Below are 25,903 nucleotides of genomic sequence, written 5' to 3'. Positions count from 1 at the left end.
GTGTCTCCCTCTCTCTCTGACCCTCCCCCATTCATGCTCTGTCTCTGTCTCAAAAATAAAATAAACGGTAAAAAAAAAAAAAAAAAAGGTTTCTCTCCTGTGTGAACTCTCCAATGAACACGAAGATTTGTGTTATAACTGAAGCCTTTGCCGCACGTATCACATATGAAAGGTTTCTCTCCACGGTGAATTCTCTGATGATAGCGAAGATCTGTGCTTCGACTAAAGCTCTTCCCACATTCAGCACAGTCGTCAAGTTTCTTCGCTGTGTGGAAAAGAGGATGTTTTGAGAAAAAGAAAATGTTAACTAAAAATCTCAATCAAGGCTGCAAGCAACAGGATATCAGACTGGAGAATGTGGAAAACTATATTAAAAAACCAACTTGAAGAGTTCTACTAGGATTCAAAGGGAAAGGATCAAGAAAGTGAAATTGTGAAAATGAAATTATGAGAAAAATATTAAGTCGTGAAGGCTAGATCTAGAAGATCTTACAAATGTATAGGAGATCCAGAAAGAGCAAACAAATAGAATTCATGAAAGTGTTACTTAAGCTGAAAGAGACTTTCAATCTAGAAAATCAAATAACCCTCCCCACCCAGTACCATGTAGGAGCTGAAAAAAGGACAAACATATTCACATATCTAGATGAAATTTCTGAATTTCAAGGATCAAGAAAACAAAAGCATATACAACATTTTAAAAAAAATAAAACAAGTTACTCCCCTGAAAAGAGAGTAAGAGCAGCAGAAGACAATAGTACAAGGTCTCCAGTATCCTGAAGGAAAAAGATGATACTCAATAATTCTAAAACCTCACCTGATGGTTCCTTTACATAGGCAAAAGGAAGATACCCTCAAAAAAGCAAAGACAACCAAAATTAAAATAAAAACTCATGAAGAGGGAAAACACGAAATATAAAAAGTAGAAATAAATAATAAAAATGTAAAAGCTTGGGGTGTCTGGGTGGCTCAGTCGGTTAAGCTTCCAACTTTGGTTTCAGGTCAGGTCATGATTTCATGGTTTGTCAGTATAAGCCCCCCATCAGGGTCTATGCTGACAGCACAGAGCCTGCTTGGGATTTTCTCTCTTCCTCTTTCTCTGTGCCCTGCTCGTTCTCTCTCTCTCTCTCTCTCAAGATAAACTTAAAAAAAGTAAAAGCTTTACCTCCTTTTCACCCAACAAAATCTCATGAAACAATAAGGGGAAACTTCTCTGATCTGATTCAGAGATGAACAGGCTCAATGACTGGCAAACATGATTACTTAAAAAAATTTTTTTCACACCTAGATATATTCTGTTAAATTTCAAAATTCCAAGGAGAAAAAGATGAAAGTTCTAAATGTTTTCAGAAGGAAGGGGGAAAAAAGAACAGGTTAAACAAAAATGAGAGAATTACTAAATGAATGAATCAAATTGAAGTAAGCAATAGCAGGAGGTTAAAAACAAAGATAGGATGGCTAAAACATTCTCAGGGAAAAATGATTTTGAATCTAGAGGTCTCTGCTACACTAGTATCCAAGACTGGGGTAAATATAAATACCCTTACAAACATGTAGAGATTCAGAAAGTTTGTTGGCAAATGAAAAATAGATCCAAGCAAAAAACAGATGTGGGATTTAAGAAATTATGGAAAAAATTAAAGCCACCTTAATCTCTGAAAAAATAAAGACACGATGTAAAAAAATTAAGAATTATATCTTGTTTCAACTAAACACAGGCCATGGGGAAAAGGGTGTGTGTGTGTGAGAATGCTAAGTGAAAGTTTGTTAATAGGTCTGTATTGTTCTGGAAAGTAGAAGTTATAAAGAACTGTTTAACACTTGCCACTGACAGAAAAATAACATGTTAAAATCTTAAGGGTAATTAAAGAATAAAAATGGAGGGGGAAAAGGCAAGTAACAATTCGTTTAGAACTCCCAAATAAGGGAAGGGGGTGAGGAATTAGAATGCATAAAATGTCAAGAATCATTATTACAGTAAACGTAAAAGGACTAAATTCCCCAAGAGTCTTAAAGACTCCAAGATTAGGTTTAAAAATGCAGCCATTTTCAGCTTGCAAGAGACAAATCTATAGCAGGCAAATGCTAACTAGGAGAACAGAAGAACAACATTAATATCTGACAAAGCAGACTTCAAGGCAAAAGACACTAGGGGATTTCTGGGGAAGATGGTGGAGTAGGAGGACCCAGTTCACCTCATCCATGGCCACAGCTAGATAACACTCATATCAGTATAAGTAACCCAGAAAACAACCCAAAGGTAGAAAAAACTCTACAACTCAATGTAAAGAAGCAGCACCTCAAAGAGGGTATAAATAATATGGCAGGGAGCTAAACATAAATTGTGGGATACCCGAGGAAGGGAGGGAGCAACAGGCGTGGAGAGGGGGGAAAAAGATGATCACACTAGGGAACCTGTACAGGGTACATCACTCGCCATAGCATTTGGCTCTGAAAACTGGAGGGGCCAAATTTTGTGGGTTCTTACAACCAGCAGAACTCGAACCCTGGAACATCAAAAATCAGCAGGCTTTGCTCTGGGAGAGCCCAGAGGGCAATAGGAAACAGAGTCACTGCCATTAAAGAGCTAGCATGACAGACAACCCATGGAGACACAGTGTAGAAGCAGCAGCTGGAAAAATGGGGCATATGGGAGGGAGAAAGATATCCAGATCCAGGAGGCACTGAGATCTCCCGACAAAAATCAACCCGAGGAGGTTCACACCAAGACACGGTAATCAAAATAGCAGAAAGTAGCGATGGAGAATTTTGAAAGCAGCAAAAGAAAGACAGTTATATACAAGGGAAACCCCATATGGCTATAAGTGGATTTTTCAGTAGAAACTTTGCAGGACAGAAGGAAATGGCATGATATGTTCAAAGTGGTGAAAGAAAAAAAATCTACAGCCAAGAATACTCTATCCACTAAGGCTATCATTGAGAATACAAGAGAGAAAGAACTTCCCAAACGGAAGCTAAAGGGGTTCTTGACCACTAAACCAGCCCTACAAGAAATGTTAAAGGGGACTCAGTGGAAAGGAAAGATCATAAGAAAAAGAAAAGTAGGAAGCACAAAAGCAGTAAAAATAAGTGTATCTGTAAAACTCAGCCAAGGGACTCACAACATAAAAAGATGTAAAGTATGACACCATGTACCTAAAATGTAGGGGGTGGGAAAGAGTAAAGAATGGACTCAAACTTAAGTGACCACCAACTTAGTGTAGACTGCTATATGCGGAACATGTTATATACAAACCTAATGGTAACCACAAATCAAACACCAGTAATAAATGTGCAGAAAGGAAAGGAATCCAAGTACATCACTAAAGAAAGCCAACTTACGGTGAGAGAAGAAAGCAATGGAAAAAAGAAACAGATAAGATCTACAAAAACAACCATAAAACAACAAAATGGCAACAAAATATCAATAATTTCTTTGAATGTAAATGGACTAAATGCTGTAATAAAAAGATATAGGGTGATGGACTAGATAATAAAAACAAGACCCATCTATATGCTGCCTCCAGGAGACTCATTTCAGATCTATAGGTACATGAAGATTGAAAGCGAGGGGATGGAGGTGCCTGGGTGGCTTAGTTGGTTAAGTGTCTGACTCTTGATTTCAGCTTACGTCATGATCTCACAACTCATGAGTTCGAGCTCCACATCAGGCTCCATGCTGACAGTGTAGAGCCTGTTTGGGATTTTCTCTCTCTCCCTCTCTTTCTCCCCCTCTCCCACTCACACTGTAAGTAAATTTTTTTTTTTTTAAAACGAGGGGATGGGAAACATTTATCACGCAAATGGATGTGAAAAGAAAGCCAAAGTAGCAATACTTACATCAGACAAAATAGACTTTAAAACAAAGATTGTAACAAGAGACAAAGAAGGATATTATGTAATCATCAAGGGGACAATCCAACAAGACATAACAATGGTGAATATTTACACACCCAGCATAGAAGTACCCAAATACATAAAACAGTTAATAACAAACACAAACTGATAGTAATACAATACTAGTAGGGGACTTTAACACCTCACTTACATCAATGGACAGGTTATCTAAAGGGAAAATCAATAAGAAAACAGTGACTTTGAATGACATACTAGACCAGATGGATTTAGTAGATATATTCAGAACATTCCATTCTAAAACATCAGAATACACATTCTTTTCAAGTGAACATGGAACATTGTCCAGAATATATCACATATTAGGCCACAAAACAAGTATCAACAAATTCAAAAAGATCAAAGTCCTACCATACATCTTTTCTGACCACAATGCAATGAAACTGGAAATCAACCACAAGAAAAAATCTGGAAAGAGCACAAATACATGGAGGTTAAATAACGTGTTACTAAACAATGAATGGATCAACCAAAAAATCAAAAAATACATAAAGATAAGTGAAAATGAAGACACAATGATTCAAAATCTTTGGGATGCAGCAAAAGCAATTCTAAGAGGGAAGTTTACAGCAGTACAAGCCTACCTCAGGAAGCAAGGTTGGGGATAGGGTTAGGGTGAGGGTTACACAACCTAACCTTACACCTATAGGAACTAGAAAAAGAAGAAAAAATCCAAAACTAGCAGAAGGACAGAAATTATAATAAAGATTAGAGCAGAAATAAATGATACAGAAGCTAAAAAAACAATAGAACAGATCAATGAAACCAGGAGCTAGTTCTTTGGGAAGATCAACAAAATCAATAAGCCTCTGGCCAGACTCATCACAAAAAAAGAGGACTCAAATAAAATCAGAAACAAAAGAGGAGAAATAACAATCAACACCACAGAAATACAAAGGATTGTAAGAGAATATTATGAAAAATTATATGCTAACAAATTGGACAACCTAGAAGAAATGGATAAATTCCTAGAAAGCTACCTAGGAATTGCTAGATTGAACCACCTTCAATCTACCCAAATTGAAGCAGGAATAAATAGAAAATTTGAACAGACCAATTACCAGCAGTGAATTGAATCAGTAATCAAAAAACTCCCAGGGGAAGAAAAAAAAAAAAAGCCCAGGACCAGTTGGCTTCACAGATTAATTCTGCCAAACATTTAAAGAAGAGTTAATACCTGTTCTTCTCAAACTTTTCCAAAATATAGAAGGGAAAGAAAATTTGCAAATTCATTCTATGAGGCCAGCATTACCCCAATTCCAAAACTAGACAAAGACATCACAAAAAAAGAGAACTACAGGACAATACCTCTGATGAGCACAGATACAAAAATATTAGCAAACCGAATCCAACAATACATTAAAAAATCAATCACTATGATCAAGTGGGATTTATTCCTGGATGGCAAGGGTGGTTCAATTTTCACAAATCAATTCAATGTGACACATCACATCAATAAGAGAAAGGATAAAAACCATATGATCATCTCAATAGACACAGAAAAAGCATTTGACAAAGTACAACATCCAGTCATGATAAAAACACTCAACAAAGTAGGTTTAGAGAGAACATATCTCAACATAATAAAAGCCTTATATGAAAAACCCACAGTGAACATCCAACTCAATAGGGGAAAAGTGAGAGCCTTCCTCCTAAGGTCAGGAACAAGACAAGGATGTCCACTCTCACCACTTTTATTCAACATAGTGATGGAAGTCCTAGCTGCAGCAATCATACAAGATAAAGGACTAAAAGGCATCTAAATTGGTAAGGAAGAAGTAAAACTTTCACTCTTTGCAGATGACAAGATACGATATATAGAAAACCCTAAAGACTACACCAAAAAAACTATTAGAACTGATACATAAATCCAATAAAGTTGCAGGATACAAATGCAATATATACAAATCTGTTGCATTTCTATACATCAATAACAAAGTGTCCGAAAGAGAAATTAAGAAAATAATCTCATTTACAATTGCACTAAAATGAATAAAATACCTAGGAATAAGCTTAACCAAGGAGGTGAAAGACCTATACTCTGAAAACTATAAGACATTGATCAGAGAAATTAAAGACAACACAAATAAATGGAAAGATACAGCATGGTCACAGATTGGGAAAACAAGTATTGTTAAAATGTCCATACTATCCAAAGCTTTTAGAATGTTGTTCAAACTGGGATGCCCAGGTGGCTTAGTTGGTTAAGCATCTGACTCTTAATTTTGGCTGAGGTCATGATCTCACGGTTCACGGGATCAAACCCCACGTTGGGCTCTGTACTGACAGCATGGAGCCTCCTTGGGATTCTCTCTCTCCCTCTCTGCCCCACTCACATGCTTTCTCTAAATAAATAAATAAACTTAAAAAAGAATATTGTTTGAACTTAAGTGACCATCAACTTAATATAGATTGCTATAGAGGTGCCCAGGTGGCTCAGTCGGTTGAGCATCCAACTTCGGCTCATGTCATGATCTCACAGTTTATGAGTTCAAGCCCTGTTCCAGGCTCTGTGCTGACAGTTCAGAGCCTGGAGCCTGCTTTGGATTCTGTGTCTCCCTCTCTCTGCCCCTCCCCTGCTCGTACTCTGCCTCTCTCTCTCAAAAATAAATAAACATTAAAAAAAATTTTTTTTATCCTCAAAAAACTAAAAATAGAACTACCCTACAACCCAGCAATTGCACTACTAGGCATTTATCCAAGGGATATAGGTGTGCTGTTTCGAAGGGACACATGCACCCCCATGTTTATAGCAGCACTATCAACAATAGCCAAAGTGTGGAAAGAGCCCAAATGTCCATTGATGGATGAATGGATAAAGAAGATGTGGTATATATATACAATGGAGTATTGGCAATCAAAAAGAATGAAATCTTGCCATTTGCAACTACGTGGATGGAACTGGAGGGTATTATGCGAAGTGAAATTAGTCAGAGAAAGGCAAAAATCATATGACTTCACTCGTATGAGGACTTTACGAGACAAAACAGATGAACATAAGGGAAGGGAAACAAAAATAATATAAAAACAGGGAAGGGGACAAAACAGAAGAGACTCATAAACATGGAGAACAAACTGAGGGTTACTGGACAGGTTGTGGGAGGGGGGGATGGGCTAAATGGGTAAGGGGCACTAAGGAATCTACTCCTGAAATCATTGTTGCACTTATATGCTAACTAATTTGGATATAAATTTAAAAAAATAAAAAAACAATAAAAAATTTTTTTAATAAAATATAGATTGCTATCTACACAGTCTGTTCTATATGAACCCAATCAATGATAACCACAAATCAAAAACCTAAAATAAATACACAAAAAATAAAGAGAAAAGAATCCAATCATAATGCTAAAGAAATCCAGTAAGCCACAAAGGAAGAGAGCAAGAGAAGAGGAAAGGAATAGAAAAGAACTATGACCAGAAAAAATAAATAAATAAATAAATAACAAAATGGCAATAAGTACATGCTTATCTATAATTACTTTAAATGTAAATAGACTAAATGCTCCAATCAAAAGACAGGGTGACTGAATGGATTAAAAAACAAGACCCATCTATATGCTGCCTATAAGAGACTCACTTCAGACCTAAAGACTCAAAGAGACTGAAAGTGAAGGAATGGAAAACGATACCCATGCAATAAAAAGGGAAAAAGAGCTGTAGTAACAATACTGATATCAGACAAAACAGACGTTGAAACAAAGGCTGTAGCAAGAGACAAATAGGGTAATACATAATGATAAAGTGATCAATCCAACATGAGGGTATAGCAATTGAAAATATCTATGCACCCAATATAGGAGCACCTAAATACATGAAGCAAATAGTAACAGACATAAAGGGAAAAAATGACACTAATACAGTAATAGCAGGGGACTTTCACACCTCACATCAATAGATAGATGATCAAGACAAAATCATTAAGGAAACAGTGCTTTGGAAGATACATTAGACCAGACAGACCTAACAGATATATACAGAATGTTCTATCTAAAAACAGCAGTATACACATTCTTTTTGAGTGCACATGGAACATTCTCCAGGATAGATCACGTTAGTCCACAAAATAAGTCTCAATAAATTTAAAGAAGACTGAAATCACATCAAGCATCTTTTCTGACCAAACGATATGAAACTAGGAAACAATACTAAGAAAAAAAAAACACGAAAAAACAACAAACACACAGAGGCTAGACAACATGCTACTGAACACCAATGGATCAATGAAGAAATCAAAGAGGAAACAAAAAATACTTGGAGACCAATGAAAATGAAAACATAATGGTCCAAAATCTTTGGAACACAGCAAAAGGAGTTCTAAGAGGGAAGGTTATAGAGATGCAGGCCTACCAAAAGAAACAAGAAAAATCTCATATGAACAATCTAACCTTATACCTAAAAGAATTAAAAAAAAAAAAAAAAAAACCCTTGGGTTAGGAGAAAGTAGGAAATAATAGAGTGGAAATATATGATACAGATTAAAAAAAAATAGAAAAGATCAATGAAACCAAGAACTGTTCTTTGAAAAGATAAAGAAAAAAAAAGCTGAGAAACCTTTAGCCATACTCATCAGGAATAAAGCAGAACTGAAATAAATAAAATCAGAAATGAAAAAGGAGAGGTAATAACTGAGACCACAGAAATACAAAGAATTATAAGACACTACTATTAAAAAATTATATGCAAACAAACTGCACATCCTAGGAGAAATGGATAAATTCCTAGAAACACATTCATCCAAAACTAAATCTGAAAGAAATAAAACATCTGAACAGACTGATTACTACTGATTCAATTAACAAAATTGAATTGGTAAATTCCCAACAAATAAAAGTCTGGGACCAGATAGCTTCACAGATAAATCCTGCCAAACATTTAATGAAGAGCTAATACCTGTTCTTAAACTATTCTAGAAAATAGAAGAGGAAAGAAAGCCTCCAAATTCACTCTATGAGACCAGAATTACCTTGATACAAAGATAGACAAAGACACTATAAAAAAAGAAAACTCTAGGCCAATATTCCTGATGAACACACATGTAAAAATCCTCAACAAAATAATAAGCAAATCAAATTCAACAATACAATTAAAAGGATCATTCACCATGATCAAGAGGGATTTATTCCAAGGATGCAAAAGTGGTTCAATATTCTCAAATAAGTCAATGTGATACATCACATTGACAAGAGAAAGGATAAAAACCACAGGATTATTTCAATAGACGCAGAAAGGCATCTGACAAAGTACAACATCCATTCATGATAAAATCTCTCAACAAAGTAGGTTTAGAGGGAAAATATCTCAACATAATAAAGGCCATAAATGATAAACACAGTGTTAACATCATACTCAATGGTGAAAAACTGAAAGCATTTCTTCAAAGATCAGGAACAAGACAAAGATACCTGCTCCCACCACTTTTATTCAACATAGTAGGGAAGTCCTAGCTGCAACAATTAGACGAGAAAAAGAAATAAAAGGCATCCAAATTGATGAGGAAGTAAAATTGTCACTATTTACAGATGACATGATATGATAGGTTTAAAAACGCCACCAAAAAACCCTTCTAGAGCTGATAAACGAATTTAGTAAAGTTGGAGTTTACAAAATTAATATACAGATATCTGCTGCATTTCTTTTTTATCTTTGCATTTCTATACATTAATAATGAAGTAGCAGAAAGAAAAATTAATCCCATTGACAAATGCACCAAAAAGAATACCAAGGAATAAACTTAACCAAAGACATGAAAGATCTATACTCTGAAAATGATAAGACATTGATGAAGGAAACTGAAGACAACATAAACAAATGGAAAGCTATACGTGCTCGTGGACTGGAAGAATTAATATTGTAAAAATGCCCACTGTACCCAAAGCAAGCTACCAATTCAACGCAATCCTAATCAGAATACCAATACTATTTTTCATAGCAGAACAAATAATCCTAAAATTCATACTGAACCACAAAAGATCCTGAACAGCCAAAGCAATCTTGAGAAAGAAGAATAAAGCTAGAGGTATCACAATCCCAGATTTCAAGATATACTACAAAGCTACAGCAATCAAAACAGTGTGATACTGGCACAAAAATAGACACAAGATCAACAGAATAGGATAGAGAGCCCGGAAACAAACCCACGCCTATATGGTCAATCTATGACAAAGGAGGCAAAAATATACAACGGGGAAAAGATAGTCTCTTCGATACTGGACAGCTACATGCATAAAAATGAAATTGGACCACTTTCTTACACCATACACAAAAATAAACTGAAAATGGATTAAAGACTTAAATATGAGACCTGAAACCATAAAATTCCTGAAGGAAAACATAGGCAGTAATCTCTTGGATGTTAGCCTTAGCAACGTATTTATGGATATGTCTCCTGAGGCATGGGAAACAAAAGCAAAAATAAACTATTGGGGCTACACCAAAATAAAAAGCTTTTCATAGCAAAGGAAACCATCAACAAAACAAAAAGGCAACCAATTGAATGAGAGAAGATATTTGCAAATGACATATCCGATAAGGGGTTAATATCCAAATATTTAAAAACTTCTACAACTCAACACCAAAAAAACAATCTGACTAAAAAAATGGACAGAAGATGCGATTAGACATTGTTCCAAAGAAGACATCCAGATGGCCAACAGACACAGGAAAAGATATTCAACATCACTCATCATCAGGGAAATCCAAATTAAAACCACAATGAGATATCACCTCATACCGGTCAGAATGGCTAGTACCAGAGGGAATTAAGTGTTGGAGAGGATCTGGGGAAAAGGGAAGCCTTATGCTCTGTTGGTGAGAATGCAAACTGATGCAACTACTATGGAAAACAGGATGGAGGTTCCTCAAAAATTTTAAAACAGAAATATCATAGGATCCAGTAATTCCACTACTGGATATTTACCCAGAGAAAATGAAAACATTAATTCAAAATGATATATACAGCCCTATGTTCACTGCAGCATTATTTACAATAGCTGAGATATGGAAGTAATCCAAGAGTCCATTGGCAGATGAATGGATAAGGAAAATGAGGTATATACATATACAATGGAATATTACTTAGTCATAAAAAAATAAGATCTTGCAATTTGCAATAGCATGCATGGAGAATACTATGCTAAGTGAAACAAGTCAGACAAGAAAGACAAATACTATATGATTTCACTTATATGTGGAATCTAAAAAACAATACAAACGAAGTAACAGTAACAACAACAACAACAAAAACCCAGAGAACAGATTCATAAATAGAGAACAAACTGGTGGTTGTCAGAGGGAAGATGGAAAGGGGGATGGGCAACATAGGTGAAGGGGATTAAGAGGTACAGACTTCCAATTACAAAATACATAAGTCATGGAGATGAATACTACAGCATAGGGACAGTCAATAATATTGTAACAACACTGCATAGTGACAGATGGTAAGTGCACTTATCATGGTGATCATTGTGTAATGTATAGAATTGTCAAATCACTATGTTGTGCACCTGAAACCAATACAACATTGTATGTCGACTATATTTCAATAAATTTTTTTTTTAAATAGTGATTTGGATACTCTGATATTTGAATCTCAAGCCCTTACTTAGTTAAAAACTGTAAGAGCCCACAGATTTTAACCACCATGGAAGCAAAAATCCTCCAAAGAGTGGTTGTCCTCACCCACTAAGACCAGGTTGTCATAGATTTCCAGCATCACTTCTTTATACAGGGCCCTTTGTGCAGGATCTAGTTGCCTCCACTCCTCCTCAGTGAAGTCCATGGCCACATCCTTGAATGTAACAGGTTCCTAAAACACCAAAGAACAGTCATTCCTCTTAAACATCTACACCAATGATTGTGGTACAAAAGGCTAAACTTGGGAACACTGACAAAGGTAGACAGAATAAAGAGAACTTCAGAGTTCTGCCCCAAGACATAAGAATAATTAAAAGAGAGGTGCCTGGGTGGCTCAGTTGGTTAAGCGTCCAACTTCAGTTCAGGTCATGATCTTGCGGTTCGTGGGTTCAAGCCCCGCGTCGGGCCCTGTGCTGACAGCTCAGAGCCTGGAGCCTGCTTTGGATTCTGTGTTTCCCTCTCTGTCTGCCCCTCCCCTGCTCATGCTCTGTCTCTCTCTCTCAGAAATAAATAAACATTAAAAAATTAAAACATTTTAAAAGATAACATCTTATGCAGAGGTTCACTAACCCTAATAATACGAAGAGCTCTTAAAAGTCAGTTAGAAGAAAAAATTGGCATTCTCTCTCTCCCTCTCTCTCTGCTCCTTCCCCACTCATATGTGCACTCTCTGAAAATAAATACATAAACTTAAAAAAAAACCATACAAGTGAAAAGTGATCTGAATAATCTCTAAAAGAAAAATAAATGGCCAATAAACACCAGGTAAAAACTTTGGAGAACAATTTGGCGGTATCTATCAAACATATACTTTGATCTAACATTCCCAATTCTAGAAATTTATCCTCATTAAGATAATCAATGACTTCCTTGCTAATAGATCCAATGGAAAGCTTTCAAGCTTTTTTATGCTTGACTTTTTTGCATTATTTGGCTCCACCCACATGGTCTTCCTCAAAACTCTCTCCTCCTAGAGCCTGGATATCATAGTAACCCAGTTTTTCTCCTGACTCTCTGATCACTCGTTCTCAATCTCTTTTTCTACTCATCAATGTTGGGGTTCCCAGGCCCTCCTCTCGCTCTCCCTATGTGATCTCATCTATTCTGACAGCTTCAAATGCCTTCAAATGCTGGCAACCCTCAAATGCACTTTGGCAGCCAAGACCTCAAGCCAGACCTAGAGTTCCAGACCCCATTAGCTGCATGATGAACATCCAGTGTGAAGTAGGTAATTGATTAATATCTACCAAATGAAATAAATACCCACCTGCATGTTTCAAAGCCATCTAAATCAACCTGCTCAATTCTGACTTTATCTCCCTTTTCAGATCTGCTTCCCTCCCAATGTTCCCTAATTCAGGCAACCACACCTCCACCACTCAGATGTTCAAGTCAGCAAAAGAGGCATCATCATTTCCTTCCTCTGTGTCCTCTCTCACACCTGCTCCATCACTAAATCTTCCTAAAGATCTCTCTTCTCTCTGCTGACACCACTTTTCTGAGCCACCACCTCACCTCTGCCTCCTAACTAGTTTATACCATCTTGCCTCCCTGCAACATAACCTCTACTCTGGCCCCTCTTATTGTGACCAGTCCTTAAATAGTTGTGTTCCTCAAGGCTTTTCTCTAGTCACCTTCTTTTTCTTCTTTTGTCACATATTTGCTGGATGATCTTAACCAAGCCCATGACTTTAGTCACCACATACATGGTGACAACTCATAAATTTGTATCGTTAACCTGGATCTGTCTCAGACCTTGATATCTTTCTTCTAGACTTCTTTAATTGGATGTCCCAGAGGCACTTCAAAGTGTCTTCTAACTCCCCCTCCACACACACACACACGCAAACACACAAGTACATACACATTCCATCTCCTCTGTTTCTTATCACAGTGAAGAGCTCACCATTCACCCAGCCGCCCAAAACTTGTGTTGCAGCCTTAACCAGGCCCCTTTCCCCCACTCCCCACAACTATACACAGACCCATAGTGTTTTATCTGTTTTAGATACAAACTTGAAGATGTCCATATTCTTTATATACTTATTTATCTACACAGCCAGCTTCCATTTCATTTCAAAGTTATAGTTCAACATTAAGTTCCCTGAACTCTGCCTAATTAGGCACGCTAACAGATACATTTATTATTAAACAAATCTAAGGATTCCTTGATCTATCATTCTTTTTTGGCAACCCAGCAACTTTAAACACCCTAAGTCTAAGGAATTTTTCACCTTATGAATCTGTGTCCTCAAGATAAAAGCCAGAAACTTGCTTGCCAGCATCCCTCATAGCTTGATCAGCCAACCAGAAGTACTTGCACAAGTTTTTAATTCAGAAGCTAATGGTTGGAAAGAGTAAGGATGGCATCAGAGGCATCTAGTTACAGAAGCAGTAGAAGCAAATGTTCTAGGGGTGGTGTTTGCAGCCCTGGGTCAGCAGTGCAAACTGAGTGTCCAGCAGAAGTGGTCACTCCATTGGGATGGTCCAACTGTGGGATTTGAGCATCGTTCCAAATTGTGTGGCTTCCAGGCCTGTCTTTCTGGCCTTTGAAGAGATTCTGCGAGCTACCAAATATCCCTCAATAAATTCCTTTTAGCTAATGAGGATTTTGGCTATTTGAACAGTTGGCATTAGAAAATCTATTACTTTTGTAATCATAGCAAGTGAAAAAGGAAAATTTATGTGATCATCTCACAGGATGGCAAAACAACATTTAATAAAATAAACTTCTGTGTCAACTATACTTCAATTAAAAGAAAGAAAAAAGAAAATAAACGTCTAATTTAAAAACCCTTCTAAAGGACAATGGTTTAGGCAGTTGGGATGCATCGGTGAAATAAACAGAGGAAATATAAACCAAAATGAGAATAACATATCAACATGCAATGATGATTTTTTTAAAAACAACAGCCATTTGCTTAGGAGTTCAAAACCCTTCTGATCATATTGATGATCTTTTGACCCCCATTTTCACAAAATTTATAGTTTTTACTTGACTAGGAAGATATCATTCCTATTTTCAAGCAAACTTATAGATTCTTGAACTATCTTATAGACTAACTACTGACTGTAAACATAGCTGCATTCATACCCAAATAGAGTGGCTAGGTATTAAAATGCCCTTGAGGGGCGCCTGGGTGGCGCAGTCAGTTAAGCGTCCGACTTCAGCCAGGTCACGATCTCGCGGTCCGTGAGTTCGAGCCCCGCGTCGGGCTCTGGGCTGACAGCTTGGAGCCTGGAACCTGCTTCCGATTCTGTGTCTCCCTCTCTCTCTGCCCCTCCCCCACTCATGCTCTGTCTCTCTCTGTCTCAAAAAATAAATAAACGTTAAAAAAAATATTTAAAATGCCCTTGGTAAGAACTGGCAGTTTGCACAATAGACGAGCATGTGTCCTATGAACTGAAAATGATTTTATGGGATTAATGAAAAGCTAGTGCTTTTCTTCCCAATTACTGTACTATAAAACAACCAATATGAATAAGGATGTGACAGATCTTTTAGTGTGCTTATTTGTATTTATTATGGTTCTAGAAGAAAGATTAAGTTGTACTGTAGGAAGACTCTAAGAATGAAATTCAATGCCTTTTATAAAGATTTAAAATAATTCACTAATGATTTGTCAATCTTGAAATTCAAACATCAACATCAATAATATTCAGTGTATAATAATCATAACTCATTTTCTAGGACTATGTATTATATGTGACTTAAAGACTGAAAATTAATAAAGGAAACCTCGGTTAGAATGGAGTCAGGAGGCCAGCAGGGGGAGCTCTCACACACTACCAGCGGATCAACTGCAGACCCAACAGGAGAAGCACCTGTACCTTGCAAGTCCACACTACTTTAGCTACTACTTCGCTATCCCAGCAGAAGGAAGAAAGGTTTCCTCCTTCCCTGACAACAGCCCAGCCAATGAGAGGCTGTCACAACTCAGCCACTATATGGGGCACCTGGGTGGCTCAGTTAAGTGTCTGGCTCTTGATTTTGGCTCAGGTCATAATCTCACAGTTCATGAGATAGAACCTCACATCAGGCTCTGCACTGATAGCATGGAGCCTGATTGGGATTTTTTCTCTCTCCTCTCTCTGCTCCTTCCCTGCTTGTGCGTGGGTGCTGTCTCTCGCGCACGTGCTCTCTCTCTCTCTCTGAAAATAAATAAATAAACTTTAAAAAGCCACTATTCAAAATTCCTAGTTTACTCCAATGGACTTTTTGCTTATAACAGCCCTCCCAACTTCCCCCACCCCCTTCCTCTATAAAAGAGCATTCCTCTCCTTGGTTCTATAGACTTGACTATGGCTTTGCCTTAGCTTGCTTGTCTCTGGTTGCAATTCTCTGCTATTCTTGAATAAACCCATTTTTTTGCTGGTAAAATAAGTGGTAGTTTTAATAAGACATATTTAAGACATATGTTCTAGATAACTAGCCCCTATCTTAATTCTGTTTCTCAATCATCACAAACTTATTTCCTATATAAGTCATTTGTTATCATGCAGTGAATTAATGCAAAATTGCTACATCCAGAGATATAGCAACCTCAGAAACAAAGCTGATCGAAATAAATTCCCAATAATTAGGCGTGTTCATACGGTAGCACTCATTTTCTTCCTTTCTTTTTTTAATGTTCATGTATTTTTGAGAGCGAGCGAGTGCGAGTGGGGGAGGTGCAGAGAAAGAGGGGAACAGAGGCTCCAAAGCGGGCCCTGCACTGATAGCAGAAAGCCCAATGCGGGGCTAGAACTCACAAACCATGAGAACATGCCTGAGACAAAGTTGGATGCTCAACCAACTGAGCCACCCAGTTGCCCCTGTATCACCCAATTTCAATTCTTAATCATGAGAAGCGTTTGGGAACTCCCTGTAAAAATGAAAATATTCACATTGGTCTTGAATATGGAAACAATGCTAATATTTTGACTTGGTCTTGAATAGCAGGATATTGACAATATTTGTTAAAGAGTCTGTTTTATAAATTTACAAATATAAAATCGATTTATCTGTAGTCAATAATGAATAATCGCGTCAGTTACATTTTGTTATTTTCTAAAATGCATTCCTAAATATAATAGAGATGTATCATTATACATGCCTAAAGCCACAGTTTTTAACGCCCAACGCTAGGTTTTATTCCGGCTGTTAAAGAAAAAGCAACATAAGTGTATATACAGCTGTACCGCTACCAAGTATGTGGAAAAATCCCTGGCAGTGTTGAAATGTCTCATATTTATAATGATCCTACACTCAGTGAGCAGTACTAACACACATAAATTAACTGCTGATATAAACATATAGTCTCAGTCTCTGTTCTGGTTGATCTTACGTAAAGAAAGTACAACCTCTGGTTCTTCTTCATATTCCTTGTTTCTAGAATGTCTGTGCAATACAGCTGTACTACCACTTGGTTGGGGATTTTTTTTCTCAATGCTGCATACTCTCTTTACATATATAAAACCCCACCGATGTAGCTCACTAATTTGGCAGAGTGCTAGCTTGCATTCTAGGCTAGACAACTTAAATTATGACCTCCCCCCCACACCAGGGTATGTACTAATATAATTACTATTCATATATGGTAAGAAAACTTGATAATAAAACAACAAACATCTCTAATAACCCTCTGCCCCCCAAAAGGGAGTCACATTTCATTTGCTATTTTTTTCTGATAACAAAAGTGCTATAGAAAATAAGAGAAAACTATAGGAAAAAAATACAAAATACATAATCGCATTTTCCAAAAGAACTGCTATTTATATTCTGGCATACATATGTAGATTTTTAAATTGGGAATATTCTTTACAGCTTAAAAATAATTTTCTCTTAAAATATCATTTTCCCTTGTTAGTAACTATTCTTCTACACCTTGTTTTTTTTTTTTTTTTAAACGTTTATTTGTTTTTGAGACAGAGAGAGACAGAGCATGAACAGGGGAGGGGCAGAGAGAGAGGGAGACACAGAATCGGAAGCAGGCTCCAGGCTCCGAGCCATCAGGCCAGAGCCCGATGCGGGGCTCGAACTCGCGGACCGCGATATCGTGACCTGAGCTGAAGTCGGACGCTTAACCGTGACCTGAGCTGAAGTCAGACGCTTAACCGACTGAGCCACCCAGGCGCCCCCTTCTACACCTTGTTAATAGCGACAGAGTGGTTCATGTTATGGTTACATCATTATTTATTTAACAATTGCCCTATATTGAACACCTCAACTCCTTCCCAATCTTTATTACTATACTGATACTGCAAGTTTTATCACTGTATTTCAAATTTATTTACTTAACTCTTTCCTTTGGGTAGATTCCTAGAAGTAGGATTGCTAGGTCAAAGATATAGGCACTTTAAAGACTTCTGATACGTATTTCCCAAAGCCCTCCAAAAAGTGTGTGGCAAAAGGACATTTAATTTAAAAGTATTTGGCAGTCTCAGTTTACCAGAAAGTGTTTTTAAAAAACACATACCTGGAGGCGCCTGGGTGGCTCAGTTAGTTAAGAGTCCAACTCTTGATTTTGGTTCGGGTCATGATCTCATGGTTTATAAGTTCAAGACCTATGTCAGGCTCTGCACTGACAGCATGGAGCCTGCTTAGGATTCTCTCTCTCCCTCTCTCTTTCTGCCCCTCCCGCACTTATGTGTGTGCACTTTCTTTCAAATAAATTTTTAAAAAGCACTAAAAAACACCTATCTGCCAATTTGATAGGTGGCAAAAATGCCATTTCATTATATTATAATTAACATTTCTTGGATTACTAGTGAAGTTGAAAAATACTAAACCAGATGTAAAAATATTTATAAGTTCGCCACAAAACACCTAGGAATAAACCTATCCAAAGAGGTGCAAAATTTGTACACTGAAACCTATAGAAAGCTATAAAAGAAATTGAAGAAGACATTAAAAAATGGAAAAACATTCCATGCTTATGGATTGAAAGACCAAATAATGTTCAAATGTTGATACTACCTAAAGCAATCTCCACATTCAATGCAATTCCTATCAAAATAACATCAGCATTCTTTACAGAGCTAGAAGAAAGAATCCTAAAATTTATACAGAACCAGAAAAGATCCCAAATAGCCAAAGCAATCCTAAAAAGAAAACCAAAGCTGGAGGCATCACGATTCCAGACTTCAAGCCATATTACAAAGCTGTAATCCTCAAGACAGTATGGTACTGTCACAAAAACAGACACATAGATCAATGGAACAGAACAGAGAACCCAGAAATGGACCACAAAAGTATGGCCAACTAATCTTTGACAAAGCAGGAAAGAATATCCAATGGAAAGAAGACACTCTCTTCAGCAAATAGTATTGGGAAAACTGGACAGTGACTTACAGAAGAATAAACTTGGACCACTTTCTCACACCATACATAAAAACAACTCGAAATGGATGAAAGACCTAAATGTAAGACAGGAAGCCATCAAAATCCTAGAGGAAAAAACAGGCAACAACCTCTTTGACTTTGGCTGCAGCAAATTCTTACTTGACACGTCTCCAGAGGCAAGGGAAACAAAAGCAAAAATGAACTATTGGGACCTCATCAAGATAAAAAGCTTCTTCACAGTGAAGGAAACAATCAGCAAAACTAAAAGGCAACTGATGGAATGGGAGAAGATATTTACAAATGACATATCAGATGAAGGGTTAGTATCCAAAATCTATAAATAACTTATCAAACTCAACACCCCCAAAACAAATAATCCAATGAAGAAATGGGCAAAGACATGCATAGACAGTTTTCCAAAGAAGATATCCAGATAGCTAACAGACACATGAAAAAATGCTCAACATCACTCATCATCAGGGAAAGAGAAGTCAAAACCACAATGAGATACCGCCTCATATCCGTCAGAATGGCTAAAATTAACAACTCAGGCAACAACAGATGTTGGTGAAGATGTGGAGAAAGAGGAACATTTTTGCACTGCGGGTGGGAATGCAAACTGGTGCAGGCACTCTGGGAAAACAGTATGGAGGTTCCTCAAAAAATTAAAACTAGAACTACCATACGACCCAGCAATAGCACTACTAGGTATTTGTCCAAGGGATGCAGGTGTGCTGTTTCGAAGGAGCACACACACCCAATGTTTACGGCAGGGCTATCAACAATAGACAAAGTAAGGAAAGAGCCCAAATTCATCAACTGATGAATGGATAAAGGAGATGTGGTGTGTGTGTGTGTGTGTGTGTGTGTGTGTATATATATATATATATATAATGTATATATTCCATATATAATGTATATATATTATATATATAATGTATATATATATTCCATATATATATAATGTATATATATATTCCATATATATATATAATGTATATATATATATATTCCATATATATATATAATGGAATATTACTCAGTGATAAAAAAAATGAAATCTTGCCATTTGCAACAATGTGGATGGAACTAGAGGGTATTATGCTAGGCGATATCAGTCAGTCAGAGAAAGACAAATATCATATGATTTCACTCATATGTGGAATTTAAGATACAAAACAGATGAACATAAGGGAAGGGAAGCAAAAATAATATAAAAACAGGGAGGGAGACAAACCATAAGAGACTCTTAAATACAGAGAACAAACTGAAGGTTGCTGGAGGGGTGTTGGGTGGCGGGATGGCTAAATGGGCAAAGGGCATTAAGGAGGAGACTTGTGGGGCGCCTGGGTGGCTCAGTCAGCTAAGCGTCTGACTTCAGCTCAGGTCATGATCTCATGGTTTGTGGGTTTGAGCCCCGCGTTGGTCTCTGTGCTGACAGCTCAGAGCCTGGAGCCTGCTTCCGATTCTGTGTCTCCCTCTCTCTCTGCCCCTCCCCTGCTCGTGCTCTGTCTCTCTCTCTCTCAAAAACAAATAAACGTTAAAAAAAAAAAAAAAAAGGACACCTGTTGGGATGAGCAATGGGTGTTATATGCAAGTGATGAATCACTAAATTCTATTCCTGAAATCATTGTTAAACTATGTTAACTAAATTGGATTTAAGCTAAAAAATATACATTTGGGAGTTCGACAGGTCAATCACACTATTTTACTGAAACAAGTAATTTCACCTAACTAGAAACGATGAAAAAGGACTATTCTTTTCCCCCAAAACTGAAAATGAAAACTATAACAAAACCACAGAGTGAGCTGAAATTACAGTGGGAGGCAGCTGGAAGGCATAGGTTTGTCCCACAGAGAGATGTCAACAGCAGCACTACTATGTGACACAGAACCTTGTGCCAGCTGCAGGGTGGGGGGTTTAGACTGACTCTAAGGAACTGAAATCATCCCATGTTAGTAGCACCTCTAAGCTGCTACCAGAAATAGAAGCAAATTCCCTCTGGCGGAAAATTTCTCATAGGACTCATGTATATTAAGATCAATCAGTGAGTTCACAATTTAAGTCACCAAAGGTGAGGGTCAGCAGAAAATAAATTTAGACTACCAACAACTATAGATATTTAAACCACCAGATACGGAATCAGAGCAGCAATACATAAATTAGTTGAAAAAATTAAAAAGGCAACTATAAAATGATCAAGCAAAGAAATTACCTGGAAATAACATTCAACTGTGGAAAAACAACAAATTGAACATCTAAAGAGGACATTAAAAAGCAACTTCTAGGGGGACCTGGGTGGCTCAGTTGGTTAAGCATCTGACTCTTGATTTCAGCTCAGGGCATGATCTCACAGTTAGTGAGATCGAGCCCTGTGTAGGGCTCTGTGCTGACAGTTCGGAACCTGCTTGGGAATCTCTCTCTCCCTCTCTGTCTGCCCCTCCCCTGTGCTCTCTCTCTTTCTCTCTCAAAATAAATAAATAAACTTTAAAAAAAGAAACTTCTAAAGAATGGACTTGAGGAAAAAGAAAATTGATCCCAAAAGGCTAAGAAGGAATGGCAAGCAAATAAGTGATAAATATGTACATAAATCCAGACACTGTACAAAATAATAATTCTAATAATATCTAATTTATTAAGTTAAAAAAACAGAATTAAAATGCAGAAAATAATAGCTTATAAGTCAAGCAAGGATACAATCAGTAACAAAGAATTTTAAAGTCTCTGCAATATTCTTAAAGTTGTTTATTACCTTTTTTTTTTTTTTTTGAGAGAGAGTGAGAGAGTGAGTGGGGAAGGGGCAGAGAGAGAGAGAGGGAAAAGGAGAATCTTAAGTAGGTTCAACACTCAGCACAGAGCCCAACGCGGGGCTCAATCTCACAATCCTGAGATCATGACCTGAGCCAAAAGCAAGAGTTAGATGCTTAACCAACTGGCCATCCACGCACCCCTGAAAGTTGTTTCAATGTAGACTAGCAAATACATGGTACAATTTCAAGGATAATCACCAAAAGAACAGATTTAGGTTATAAATTTAAAACAAGAGGGGGGAAAAAAACCCTTGCCACTTAAAAAAACAATATATATTAAAAAAAAATCAAAGGTAAGAAAGGAGGAAAAAAGCAAAAAATGGACAAATATAATTAAAATGTAAGATAGTATAAACACATCAAATACATCAATAATTACACTAAATGTAAATAGACTAAACTTGCCAGTTAAAAAAGCAGAGATGATCAGATTGAGGAGGAAGAGGGAGAATTCAGCCTTAAACTGTTAACAAGAGGGGTGCCTGGATTGCTCAGTTGGTTATGCATCTGACTCTTGATTTCTCCTCAGGTCATTATCTCAGGGTTCATAGATTCAAGCCCCCGAGTCAGGCTCTGTGCTGCCAGTGCAGAGCCTGCTTGGGATTCTCTCTCACCCCCCCACTCTGCCCCTCCCCAATTCATGCTCAAACTCTCTCTCTCTCTCTCTCTCTCTCTCGCAAAATAAATAAATAGTTAACAAGATATATACCTAAAGCATAAGGCCACGAAACAGTTGAAAGTATGGAAAAAGATAAACCAGGCAAATAACAACCAAAAGAAAGAAAAGCTATATCAGTATCAAACAAAGTAGATTTCTAGATAAAAAGCATCACTAGTGAAAAAAAAAAGGTCACTACATAGAGTTTTAAAAATCCAATTCTCGGGGCGCCTGGGTGGCGCAGTCGGTTAAGCGTCCGACTTCAGCCAGGTCATGATCTCGCGGTTCGTGAGTTCGAGCCCCGCGTCAGGCTCTGGGCTGATGGCTCGGAGCCTGGAGCCTGTTTCCGATTCTGTGTCTCCCTCTCTCTCTGCCCCTCCCCCGTTCATGCTCTGTCTCTCTCTGTCCCAAAAATAAATAAACGTTGAAAAAAAAATTAAAAAAAAAAATCCAATCCTCCATGAAGATATCACAACTCTAAATTTGTATATACCTCTTAAAACATCCATGAATTACATTTTTTTAGGTTTTTTTTTACATTTATTTATTTTTGAGAGACAGAGTGAGACAAAGTGAGAGTGGGGGAGGGGCAGAGAGAGAGGGAGACACAGGATAGGAAGCAGACGCCAGGCTCTGATCTGTCAGCACAGAGCAGGGCTCGAACCCACAGACCGTGAGATCATGACCTGAGCCGAAGTCGGACACTCAACCGACTGACTGAGCCACCCAGGTGCCCCCACGAATTGCATATTTTTAAAGTGTAAATACTGTACAGAGAAACTGGCATACCTACTACTCAAAGAAATTCCACACATTTTTTTTCTCAATTATTGATAGGTCAAGCAAACAAAAATAAATGAACGCATATAGACATTGGCACCTAACATTAGAGAATACATAATTTACTCAAGCACACATGAAACGCTGTAAAAATTGATCATATAGGGGCGCCTGGGTGGCGCAGTCGGTTAAGCGTCCGACTTCAGCCAGGTCACGATCTCGCGGTTCGTGAGTTCGAGCCCCGCGTCAGGCTCTGGGCTGATGGCTCGGAGCCTGGAGCCTGTTTCCGATTCTGTGTCTCCCTCTCTCTCTGCCCCTCCCCCGTTCATGCTCTGTCTCTCTCTGTCCCAAAAATAAATAAAACGTTGAAAAAAAAATTTTTTTTTAAATTGATCATATATTAGGCCATAAACAATTATCAACAACGAAAAAAGTAAAGACTTGAAAGAGGTATGGAAGTTCATATACTCAAATCTTCTCTTTAAGAAACAAAAGTTCACCGAAGTCTTCCTCAGGCACCCTTCTCTCACGCTGATACCACTGACACTTAAATATAGCTTCTTTCATTTTACTTAGCGTATACATGAGTCGTAATCACCACTTTACACATGTGTATATAAGTCTCCCTCAAAGAAACCACATACTTTGAAGAACTGTATCTAAGTCAATTTGTCTTGCTCTTACAAATAAAATGAGCAACCATAACTAAGTGGATAAATGAAGGAGCAACATGTTAGGTAGAGAACAAACTTAAAAGGAGGGCATCAGGCCAGAAGGGAGCATTCTCTTTGGAGTCCTTAATTTCATGGATTAGATCCAGCCCTTTGGATGTGGACGATTTATGCCCAGTCCATGGATGAGAAGACCTGTCCATTGACAACATGTACAGCAGACACAAGGGACCTAGAGATGAATACTGGCTTCCCCATTTAATAGCTTAGTGAACTTGACAAGTCTCTAAGCCTCACTGGACCAGTTGATACGTCTGCAAAATGGGAATAATATCCACTTCTCACACCTATTGTGAGAATTAAAAGAAAAGTCAATGTTGAGTGTACCTAGCATGCAGTAAGTGCTCCATAAAGGTTTCCCTCTCCTTTCCTAAGGGAGAAAGAGGAACTTACGTTCTTCCTCAAGAGTCGGGACTGAAAAAAGGAAAACTGCATCTCACCTGGGAATTGGTCATCTCTTCTTCCTCCTGGGCAAGGTCAGGGAGTTAAGGAGGCAGAGCTGGAGGAGAAAGGAGCCATGAGACATCAAGCCTTCCTTGTAGCTCCCAGAGTGGCCATTGTTTCTGCCTTGTCTGAACCATTCCCTCAACCATCCTGCCCTATGTTGCTTTCTTTTCTCCACACTGCAGATGGTTCACCATCTCAGCTAACTCGTCTTTCCCCTGTTCTGAGTCAAAACCTCCACGGTCTCTCCCTGTTCTCCGCAAGTGGTCATGTGACCCAAGACTTGCAGCCCCAGCAGCTCCAAAATCCCGTCTTCCTCCACACCCCAGTCTTGGCTCAGTTTTGGCAGGGCTCAGGTCCCAGGTGTGCCCCCTCAAGGATGGGTTCCAGCTGCTGTGGAGCTGCGGCCTTCATTCGTTACAGCATGGCTTGCTCCTACTGGCTCAGGACAAGCTGGCTCCCACAGCCTGTCCTCGACTGGCATCTTTGTCCTGGGCTCCGAATCTCTGTACCCTCCAGCAAGAGTCTCCGGAAACCCAGCCGGGGTCAAAGTTAACGCTAAGCACCTCTCAGGATACATACCTGCAGGAACTCAGGCTAGGGACCACTGGACACAGGAATGGCAAAGCAGGAGACCTGAGGCACCAAAGAGGGGAGGCCCCCGGGGCACACTGCTCTGTGGGGAGACGCGGGATCGCGGGCCAGACCTGGGGGCGCGCTCAGACCCGAGCGGCCGGCACAGGGTTGTGGAGCCAAACTTGGACTCGGAAAGAGAAAGGGGTCCTGGAGCCCCTGGGGCGGCAGACGCCACTAACCCCAGTCGGAGATAAGTAGGGCCAGCTGGAGTGCGTTAGAGTCCCTGGAAGGTTCCCACCCTCCACAGCCAAATCTCGGCAGCATATTCTTTTCAGGACCATAGCTCCCGAGGCCCCTGATTTGGAGGTTCAAGTCCCTCCATCGCACCCGCACTCCGATCTCCATCTTCCTGCTGACGCAGGGTGTCCCTGTGAGCCCCAGTCTCTCCGCGAGAAACCGCGGCGATGCGAAGAGCCGCCCGGACTCACCTGCCGGCGCCGGCCTGCGCCAAGCCCTCCACCCGGCAGCACTGCGCCTGCGCCGAGCGAGCCCAGGTCACCTCCCACAAGACCCCGCGGCGCACCGCCCCACTGCGGTCCCTGGCCCCGGGTGACCGACCTGCGTGGTCCCAGGGTCTGCGGAGGTTCCTCGGCCAGCCCTGTCGGTGCGGAGGTGGGGGTAGAAAAGTCACTTAAAAAAAAAAAAATGTTTATTTGAGAGAGAGAGAGCACCAGCAGGGAAGGGAACAGAGGATCTGAAGCGGGCTCTGCCTGGACAGCAGAGAGCCCGATGGGAGGGCTCGAACTCACAAACCTCAGATCATGGCATGAGCCCAACTCATCTGCTTACCTATTGGAGCCACCCAGACGCCCTGAAAGTCGTTTTTAAATTTAAGTTCCTGGGATCCTGCAATGGAAAAACGGCCTCCCTCCTTCGATGTGGAAGCTAGCCCCGCACCTAGGACCTCGGGGCCCGCGCCTGGCACTTGAGAGTCTGGCTGCTTAGGGGTTGGAGCTAAGAGATGGGGAT

General features: G+C 38.9%; 1 long non-coding RNA gene across 2 annotated transcripts; it reads right to left on the bottom strand.

Annotated features, from left to right (window-relative positions):
• On the bottom strand, window positions 1-25,496 carry LOC122480330. Of its 2 annotated transcripts, none has more exons than XR_006296554.1 (4): window positions 24,881-25,496; window positions 24,295-24,353; window positions 11,596-11,722; window positions 1-265 (listed from the first exon to the last, which is right to left on the bottom strand). It is a non-coding gene; the product is annotated as an uncharacterized LOC122480330 (long non-coding RNA). The 2 variants fall into 2 exon arrangements; XR_006296555.1 differs by having other exon boundaries at window positions 11,633-11,722; window positions 24,881-25,492.
• Between the last annotated feature and the right edge of the window lie 407 nt (window positions 25,497-25,903).

This window comes from Prionailurus bengalensis, chromosome C1 (genome assembly GCF_016509475.1).
Source record: "Prionailurus bengalensis isolate Pbe53 chromosome C1, Fcat_Pben_1.1_paternal_pri, whole genome shotgun sequence".
In the NCBI taxonomy this organism is placed as follows: domain Eukaryota; kingdom Metazoa; phylum Chordata; class Mammalia; order Carnivora; family Felidae; genus Prionailurus; species Prionailurus bengalensis.
The sequence above is the reverse complement of the archived record's forward strand: the minus strand, read 5'-3'. Positions and strand labels throughout refer to the sequence as shown.